Here is an 11,021-nt window from a genome sequence, read left to right as displayed (position 1 = left end):
TCATGTCGATTTAGACTTACATGCATGTAGTGTTGGGAATTAATGTATGATTTATCAATTTGTAACATAGTTCCATACATACCCTATCATTTAGTTTGAGGTGGGGGAATCACCCAATCCATTGGATTCGGTGATCACAACTTCACTCTTTGTACTATTTCCTCCATCAATTTTCTTCTTCTACATTTGACTCAACTGGGTTCTTACTTCCTCTGCATTGACTTTGGATTTTCTATTGTTTTGTTCAACATTTGGTGCTGGGGCTCGGTTCATACATTCCTTGCTTAGATGACCAACCTTCTGACAATTGAAACATACTGGTCCAAAATTTCTCCAGTTACCAGATCTTCCTCTAAGATGTATCCTAGCACATTTTGTTGCAATGTGTTAATATTTTCTACAATATCTATAATTTACCAAAGTATTGTAATCCCAATTTAAGGTATTACCTTTCTTAGATACTTTGCCTTGACCTTTAGGTGTCCAATTGTTCTTTACTTTAGATTTGCAATTTTGTTCGTTATGACCATACTTCTGACATACATAACAATAACCTTCAAATCTAGAAGTAGTTGGTGTCTTATTGACCTTTGATCTACACTCATGTGCTTGATGACCTTGTTGTAAGTGAAACAATTATCATTAAATTTGAGTTTAGGAGTTGACTTACCAATCTTGCTCCTACAAACATTTGTTGTATGACTTAGTTTTCTATAGTGATAACATGTAGGCTTTTTGTTATTTGGTTTCACAATCACAATCCTTTACTCTCCTTGCTCGACACTTGATAGGAACTCAACATAGCCTATTCTAGAGGTGTCATAAGGTCTCCTCGGTGTATTCATCTGTTCATTAAGAAATCTCACAACCTCTTTAGGTTTGTTCAACCTCTCAAAAAGTTCTTTTTCAACTTTCAACTCATTCACTGATTTTAAATTTGCAATCTCCAACTTCTTTCTTGCAATTTCATGATTTGTGCTTAATAATTGATTGATCATGTCAAATTGATTACTGATTGTGGGAAAGCTTCTATACTTCATTGATCCTTTCATCAAGTCTTGCAGCCATCTATCTTTTATCTTCATCTACCATTGTTTTGTCTTCTTCAACCTTTGCTTTGTCTTCCTCAACTTTTTTCTTTTGTTCAGTCACTTCACAGTCTTATTGCTTGTATCTCATGTTCAATACTTTGAATTCTTCATTTAGAATGTTATTCTTCTCTAATAAATATGCTATTGATGCATTAGATTCACTGCAACTTCCTATATCAAATAGTTCTTCAACAATCTCTTCTTTGTATTTGGTATCATTTTGTTAAATCTCCATCTCTTTCCTTCTTTTCAAAGTTACTAGGAAGCCCTTTGTAGCATTTTGCAACATCATTGGTCAATGAATGGACATATAAATTGATAAACACATCTTCATTATGTTCTTCAAATTCTTCAACAATATTTTCTAGACTAATCAAATGTGTTTCAACATATTGATTTTCTTCTCTAGAAAATTTTGGTATAGCAATTCTCAAATTATTTGATACAAGGTTTGGTTAACCTACTATGCCAATGAGTTCTAATTGTTTATATTTTTTAATTACCATTGGAGCCCTTGATCCTTGATTTGCATGATGAAAGTTTTGTCTTGTTTGATTATTCACCATATTGTTTTGATTATTAGTATGATTTCTTCTCCAATCACCATAAGTCTTATCCCTTTGATATTTAAATTGTTTAGGCACATTATTTATATCATGACATGTGTCCCAAGAATTCTTATGTATAATATTAAATGAAGATTCTTATTTTTATGAGGAGTATATTTAAATGAATCACCTTTTTATTTGCTTGGTTTCTCTCCAATCCATTTTGGATCAGTGATTTCATCCTTTTTGAGCCTTCCTCTTTCCACCAATTCACTAAGAACTTTTCTTAGAGATTTTGGTGCTCTGTTTAGTCATAACATTTGAAGAGCTTCCATGAGTTTTTGTGAGTTTTCATTAATCTCATCTCATCATCATCTCCTTCCCCATTAGTCTCATCATCTACTTGATGAGCTCCGGGTTGTTCTTGATTAAGAAACAAACCTATATTATGAAATGGATTTTCCTCTCCTTGTTCATTATTGTCTTGTTTGTCAACATAGATCTCTCTCTCTTAGAAAATTGTTAATGTAGAATTGCCTCCCGCCAAAAAATCAATTTAAACAAGGATCGGTTTTAATAGTCAACTAGCATGTGCATGAAATAATATAACATTGTCATTTTCTCTATTTTATGTTATGCCTTAATATTTTAAGTTACGACTGTGCAATTCGCATGGTTGCGGGTGGTCGAGCACTGATCAAGGTTAAGGCTGTGAAGGTGCGCTTTGCTTTTATTTCGCCCAGTCACAAGGTCATGTTGACATGTTACAGTCTGAGTTGCAACAAAACGACAAAGTAAGATTTCTGATGTCTAAATTATATCCACACCATTAGATCCTTCTGATCTACGACTAGTGCATGATCGCCACAAATTGAGAGGTAGCTAAGCTTCAAGTTGCAATCAAGGGATTCCCTTTGTTTCGCTTGGTCACAAGGGTTAGATGATAATGCTAGTTCAAGGTGGCAAGGCAACAATGACTGATAGATCGTGATTTTGCAAGCAAGGGTAGTTATTCAAGGAAGGTGGTGGTGAAGATACAATCATGGAAAGTTGAACTCAAGGCATAAGGATTGATGTTGACAGGGTGGCATGACAATGAGTAATGTTTGGTCCATGTAGCAGAGCTTAATGGCTAAATCTCAGATTGACTAAAGATCGTGATCAAGTTGGATGTTAGTAGTAGCAGAAGCAGTTCCTTGAACAATTTTTCTGATTCTTTGCAACCACTTTCATTGATTCCTAGGCTCAATAAGTGCAAGGAAATACTCCACTACCATTTTTCGATCCACTCAATTAGTCAAAGATTAAATAACCGTCATTTCTGACCTCTCATGGATTTGTTTGGTGAAGAAGTGATCCTTTCATGCATAGATTTATGCAAAAGTTAGATCTTTCCAGTTTTCTGCAGTAAATTCTTCTCTGGAGATTTGATTGTAGTTGTTGAGTTGTCTTATGAGGGAAGTCATCCAAGTTATACTTGCACTATAAAAGCAAACATTGTACTCTTTCTAAGGTCAATTTTTGTTTGTTTCTTTAGTATTGCCTTGGCATGCTACTGTAAATTCTCTGTTGCCTCTAAGTTATATGACTTTCTGCCATATATCTTTCGACCATCATTGTACTGTGTAAATTTGCTTGCCTTTCTTCGATGTACTGTAAATATATGTAGTCTACACTCTATATCTTTTTGACCCATGAATGATAAAAGTGAAGTATCTTCCTTGTGTCGATCATATGGTTGCTTGATCTGTGTGTAGTTCATAGATTAAAGCAGAGTTGAATCCATATATCTTTAAGTTGTCATAATAATAGCTCTATGCATGTATGGGCAGAGACTGATTCAAACATCCTATTTTGGTGCATTGCCTCTTTAGAATAGATTAAGTAGTTGCTTTTATGTATTCCTTCTCCTTTTTCTCTTCAATAATAGTTTAGGTGCATCTTGATAGTAGAGGAAGCCGACCTTCTCCAGAGATTCAACCTCATAGTTCAAGTCTCACAACTTGGAGGTTGTTTCCATGTTTAATGAGGTTGTCCTTAGGTAAGACTTTGGACAAGGGTGCAAGCTTTTGTGATTATAGTTTTTGGCATGCCTAGTGGGACAATTATATTTTTAAATAATATTTCATGTTCACCAGTGTCGAAAAGATTCCTTGTTCATGCTGAAGAAATAGTACCGCCTTTAGTATAAAGCCTTAAAGAGGCTCATTATTCAAAGGTACTTGGTGACTCTAAGCTTTGAAGTGCATTCGCTTTCCAAACCAAAAGTTGCTGTGATTCATGTCCAAGAGAGACACAAGGGCATGTTCCAGAGGTAAGTTCCAGTATCAAGAGCTTTCCCTTTATAATACAAGAAGAAAAGTTAGGGTATCCTTGTCACTAGTTAGGAGTGGGACAATAGCGCACACCCCTACAAGATCCATTTCCACTCCTCTGGGTGCCTATGATACCATTCACTCATATCAATAGAACACTTGTTTATATGGCTAGAACTCACACTTTCGCCACCTTCAATGGTGGGAGCCCCCTCCTTTTAGCCCAAAGGCATGATATACTAGTATCAACTCTCAAGAGTGTACCTGAGTTTACTAGTGAAACCTCCACATCCCCTATTGAACATATTTAGGAAGTGTCTAATGTCTGCAATATCCACAACGTCTTTGAGGACAATGTAGCGGCCAGACTCCTGACTTCATCCCTAAAAGGAAAGGTGTTACAATGGTATAGAGGTTTGCCTCACAAATCTATTACTAATTGGGACGGGTTAGGGGCAACCCTATGTAAGCATTTTGAGGACAAAAGTGACCATCTGTTGCTTTTAGAGCAACTAACAACTATCAGGAGGGCCCCTGATGAATATATGACTGATTTCAATTATAGATTTCAGAAAACATGGGATAGGATACCTACTGCAGTGAAACTCTCTTGATAATGCATACTTGTACTACCTTAGAGCCTTCAACAGTGATATTACTACCGCTTTTCAATCCATGTGGGAGGGGGGGGGGGATACCTTACTGAATTCTTATGAGGTTGCCATAAGAGCTGAAAACATTTTGATACAAGGAGGGAAGTTAGCTCTAAGGCCTGCAATGCCTTTCTTCTCTGACATGCCTAATCATCAACCCACTGTAGCCCCTATTCATGTCTCCTCTGTAGGTCAGCCTCTTGATGTGCTTCCAATAGCCTCTACATCCTCTAGTGGAGTTGATAGGATCGAGGCTATGATGCAAAATGTAGACAAAAGAATGCTGGATCAAGAAAGAGAGATGGAAGAGAATAGTGCAGTAGGGTAGAAAATGGGAAATGAGTTGGTGACTATGAAGAGGCAACAAGCTCAAAATAATAAGCCTCTCCAACTCCATAGTCAAGGTCCTATTCATGGTAGACCTCCAAACTAAAGTCATATCCCCTACAATCAAAATAGATCTATTGACCATTCTCATAATCAAAATAGACCTATCGACCACCCCTAGTCTTTGAACACCAACCTAAATAGGGCCATAGTCCCTAAGAACAACCTAGCCCAAGATCAAGATTTCTGACCTTCTTGTAACTACTCCTATGGATACTGCATGTGCCAGAAGGCAGAATCTTATTTGGCTTTAACTGTACCAGAGTGAGCGATTGCCTAGCAACACAACATTAATCAACTTGTTGATACCTTTCAGTAGGACGATTGTTCTTTTATGAACCACCTAGTGGAAGTGCATGGTAATGTAAACTAGGATTCTTGTGCTTACAATACTAGGAGCAAGAAAAGAGCCACGAAGGAGATGGTACCTCAACCTCCTAATTAGCCTTCTGCATCAAGTGCAGTGCCACATATGCAATCGGTTGCCCAACAACACCATGCAAATCAACCTGTTGAAATGATGTGAATCACCCACAAACTATCTTGCCTCAGACTTCTACTTCCAAGTCTCTTACCAGAACATCTAATGCTTCTTTTAGTGTGGTAGAGCAAATGAAGAAGACCAATGCGAACATTTCTATGTGGGATGCTGTAACTACTATATTGTTGCACAGAAGGCTACTGTGGTAAGAGTTGGAAAGCATTGAACTCAGAGATCAACCACCTAGCACAAAGAATCCTACAAGCTTGGTGCAACCATCAAAGGAGGTAGAAGTAAGTAAAAAGGTTAAATCCCCTCCATTCTATGTTTCTCTGCTCATAGGAGATAAGCTAGTTCACAACTATATGATTGACTCAGGGGCTAGTAGTTCAGTAATGCCCAAGTGTGTTATTGATACCTTGGAAATGAAATATAAACTTGTTGTTAAAGATGTGTTGCAACTTTATGTTAGTACCATCAAGACCGTGGGAATCCTTAGGAATGTTGAAATGGCCTTACATACCTGTCAAGGTTGTACTGTAGTTCAGGAATATCAATTGCTAAAGTCAAGCTACATTTTGCCATTTGTCTGTCAAGGGATTTCACTGCTCAAATTGGTGGCTGCATATCTTGTAATTGGTCATATTTTTTTTTAGAAACTAGATATGGAACCAAGGCTTCAATTAAAGCATAACCATTAGCCCTCTATCATATTGAGCCCTATACTCCTAACCTCATCAATATGAATTGTACCACCCTAGAAGTAGATGAGAATGATACAACAAATGAGCCTACTACTTCGTTATCTAATACATCTAATTTCCTCCTAGACGAATGGGCTAATGCTTATAAATTTGATCCCATATCAGAAACTTTAGAGACCAGCTTGGGTACATATTGTATATCAGAAAAGGATGCTCTTGTCCCCAACTTGATGAAAGCCAAAGAAGATACAAATGGGATATGGAGCATGTATTTTGATGGATCAAGAAATAAGAATGGGTTAGGGGCTGGTGTAATGTTGGTTTTCCTTGCATTAGAAAAGTACTATTTCTCATTTAGATTGCAGTTTAGTTGTACTAATAATGTGGTTGAATATGAGGCTTTGATTCAGGTTCTCCTAATTACTCAGAAAAGAGGAATCCAGGCATTGACTGTGTATGGGGATAGCGAGTTGGTGATCAATCAGGTGAGGAATCAAAATTTCACTAAGAATAATTTGCTCAAGTCTTACAAACATAGGGTATGGGATTTTCTTGAAGATTTCAATGTATTCAATATTCAAAACATCCCTAGGAAAGAAAATGGACACGCTAATAGACTTGTGACAGTGGGTGCATCTCATGATGTTTCAAGAAGCCTTGAAGATGAAAAAAGACAGAGAATTAAGATGGTAATTAGACTCGCTGTTCCTAACAATGATATCAATTGGTAGGTCTTTGAATCTGATGCACAAATTGTGAGTTTCTTGCAGAATGAAGCAATATTTTAAAATAGAAATCAGGAGAGTGCATGACCAGCATGGAGATCAAATCATCAACCCCAATTCCAACAAATTACCTAAGGGTCTTATTACCTTAGAAAGAATCTTCAACCCTGATGATCAAACAAGGGAAAACAACATGAATCTTGCTACAAACAAAGGAGACCATGTACCAAGTATAGTTGTTGATGGAAAAATGCTAAAACTTGGGAAATGTATGTTTTGAAATAGAACAATTTTTTTTTGTTAATTTGTGCCAAGAATTCAATGATATATTTTCTTGGACATATAATGATTTAAAAGGATATGACCCTAGCTTGTTTCAACATACTATAGATCTGGTAGAGAATGCCAAACTTGTTAGACAAAAACAAAGGCCAGTATACCCCAAGATTGAGCCCCTAATGAGAAATGAACTATCTAAATTAATCGAGGCTAATATCATTTTTTCTATCAAGCACTCCTCTTGGGTCACAAACCTTGTCCCTGTTAGAAAAAAGAATGGAGAGATACCGTGCGTAGATTTTAGGGATCTTAATCAAGCTTACCTTAAAGATCACCATCCCCTCCCTTCTATGGAACAAATATTGTCTAAGGTTAGTGGTTCAAAGAGATTCTCCTTCTTGGATGGGTTCTCAAGTTATAATCAGGTGTTGGTCAAAGAGACTGACGGATATAAAACTACTTTCACTACTAAATGGGGTACCTATGCCTATAGTAAAATGCCATTTGGACTAACAATTGCAAGTGCCACATTTCAAAAATTGATGGAGATGGCCTTTAAAAATATTATTGAAAAATTTGTGTTGGTCTACCTTGTGATATCACGGTATACTCAAAAAATGTAGCAAATCATTTTGGTCACCTCAAGTAGGTATTTGTGAAATGTAGAGAGTACGAGGTGTCCTTGAATCCAAGCAAGTGTGTCTTCACCACTAATCAAGGAAATTTTTTAGGGCATATTGTATCTAAAGATGGTGCGACTATGGATCCAAAAAGAACAAAAGCAATACTTGCCCTTACTCTTCCTAGCCACAAGAAGAGTTTGCAAAGTTTCCTTGGTAGGATAAATTTTGTAAGAAGATTTATTCCTGACTTAGCTACTATGGTAAAGCCTCTTACAACTATGTTAAAAAAGAATATAGCCTTCTCATGGACCAGGGAAGGGAAAGTAAGTTTTGAGGAGATTAAGGCGGCCATAGCTTAAGCCCCCACTCCCATTAATCCAAATTTGATAAGGATTTCACCCTTTATACCTTGGGAGGTGATTCAAGTATTTCTACTGTCTTGACGTAGCTAAATGAAAAAAATGAAGAGCAACTTATTGCTTTTTTTAGTGAAGGACTCAAAGAATATGAAAATAAATATAGTTATGTGCAAAAGTAGGCTCTTGCAGTCATAAGAGCTCTAAAGAAATTTAGACACATGCTGTCTCATAACAAAATCCACTTGTTGGATCCTCATGCTAGTGTAAAAGATTTCTTGTTGAGTAAAGATATTAGTGAGAAGAGAGCTGGCTAGATTACCAAGGTAATGGAATACAATGTGGACATTTAGATCACCAAGCTGATAAGAGGAAGGGGATTGTGCGAGCAGATGATCTCATCTCATGAAATTGAAAAGGAGGCTATCTTGGTATTGACAAAACAATAGGAAATAAGAAATAACAATTTGAAGGGTTGGATGGATGATATGAAAGCCTTCTTGGTTGGGAATAGATATCCTCAGGGGCTGGATAAAGCTAAGAGAAGACAGTTCAGGCTATAATCTATTCCTTATGCTATAATTGATGGTGTTCTTTTTAGGAAAGATTTTAATGGAGCCCTACTAAGATGTGTTGATATAGATCAAATAGAGAGAATAGTCAAAGAACTTCATGATGGTCATGATGGCGGTCATTTTTCAGCAAGGACTACTGCAATGCAAATTATGAGAGTTGGTTACTACTAGCCCTCCCTATTCCATGATTGCCACAAACATGTGAGGAGGTGTGAGAAGTGTGCTTTCTTCTTAGGTAAGAAAAAACTTGCGGCTCTTCCACTTCATCCCATCCATGTAGATCAACCCTTTGCCTAATGGGGACTAGATTTTATTGGCCCCATCAATCCTCCTTCTAGCTATGGTCATTAATGGATTTTAGCCACTAAAGATTATTTTACAAGATGGATAGAGGTAGTAGCACTAAGAGATGCCACAAAACCTTTAGTCGTTGAGTTCCCTGATGGGATTGTAACCAGGTTTGGTGCTCCTTCAACTATTATCTCAGATAATGCTAAATCATTTATAGGAGCTCATATTTATACATGGGCACTTGATCATGGTATTTAATTAAGCACATCCTCTAATTATTACCCCCAAGGTAATGGCTTGGCCAAGTCATCTAATAAGAATTTAATTAGAATTATTAAGAGGACAGTGGAGGATAACCAAAGGTGCTGGCATCAGAAGTTGAGGACCGTCCTTTGAGTTGACAGAATCACACCCAAGAGAGCCATAGGAAATCCTCCCTTCATGTTAGTATATGGTAGGGAGGCTAGGCTTCCTGCCTCACTAGACTTTCGTACTCTTGAGTTGGCTGATCAGTTGGAATTGATTGAAGATGATGCTATGTCTATAAGAATGTCAGATCTAATGGAGTTAGATGAGAAAATAAGTTAAGTGATATAGACCTTAGAGATACATCAACAACATATGAATAGAAATTTTGATAAAAAGGCTAAGGTCAAAATTTTTAGGGAAGGTGACCTTGTGTTGAAATGGGATACAAACAGAAAAAAGGTTGGGAGACACTTAAAGTTCGATGCCTTATGGAGTGGCTCCTATGTGATTGTTAGTTGTGAGCAATCTAATGCCTTTTAGTTGAGCAAGCCTAATGGCGAAGTCTTGCCCATCCTTGTTAATGGGATATATCTTAAACCCTATTTTTGATGATTGTTATTATCTCATGTACATAGTCAAAGCAGTTTTGCTTTCTTGTTCTTTCCTGTTTTCAAGAAATGCACGAGCACATGTTTTATTTTCTAAAGAAGGAGCTGGTTCTACAAGTTGTTTTGCAAGTTGCAAAGAAATAATTTTTGTTATGATATGAAGTGCAATAGAGTTGGTAAACTAATGAGTTTTTGGTTTTAGAGACTCTATAGCCTAATGGATCTTTTTGAATGGTCACTAGTCATATGCTACGCAGGCTAGCATCCCTCCTAAGTCGCCATAAATGTTAATCTAGAATTGCCCCTCCCGCCAAAAAAATCAATCTAAACAAGGATCAATTTTAACGGTCACCTAAGATGTGCATGAAATAATATAACATTAAGTCATTTTCTCCATTTCATGTTATGCCTTAATATTTTAAGTTGCGACCATGCAATTCACATGGTCGTGGGCAGTTGAGAAATGATTAAGGTTAAGGCTGTGAAGGTGCACTTTGCTTTTATTTTGCCCAGTCGTAGGGTCATGTTGACATGTTACAGTGTGAGTTGTAATGGCACGACAAAGTAAGATTTCCAATGTCTACATTTTATCTACACTGTTAGATCCTTTTGATCTACGACCAATGCATGATCACCACAGATTGAGAGGTAGCTAAGCTTCAAGTTACAATCAAGTAATTCCCTTTGTTTTGCTTGGTTGTAAGGGTCAGATGATAATGCTAGTTCAAGGTGGTGAGGTAGCGATGACCGATATATTGCTTTTTTGTTCCTCTTCTTGGGAGTGTAATCAAGATATTATGTTATGGAATGAACTAATCTTCTTCCGCACATAAATTTTAGGGATAAATGTCTATTACTTCTCTTCTTTTCAACCATAAATAACTAATTGCTCATGAATACTTATTTTCATAAATTATGAATAGAGTCACCACCTCTTCTTAGAGGATTAATCATTGGATCTTCTAGGTCCTTCCCTTGAGCAAAGCACAAAAAATTCTTTCCCTAGTCTACAAAACTGTAATTCTTGGGTATCCTCACAATTTGAATTGCAAGCAACTCTCCCTAGCGCAGTTTCCAATCTATTGGTTCTTAAAATTGTTTGTTGAATTCCTACAAGCCTTGCCTACATTGTGCTA

Source organism: Cupressus sempervirens, chromosome 5 (genome assembly GCF_028749045.1).
Source record: "Cupressus sempervirens isolate cs-2001-9-10 chromosome 5, ASM2874904v1, whole genome shotgun sequence".
NCBI lineage: Eukaryota > Viridiplantae > Streptophyta > Pinopsida > Cupressales > Cupressaceae > Cupressus > Cupressus sempervirens.
Note: the sequence above shows the minus strand (reverse complement) of the source record.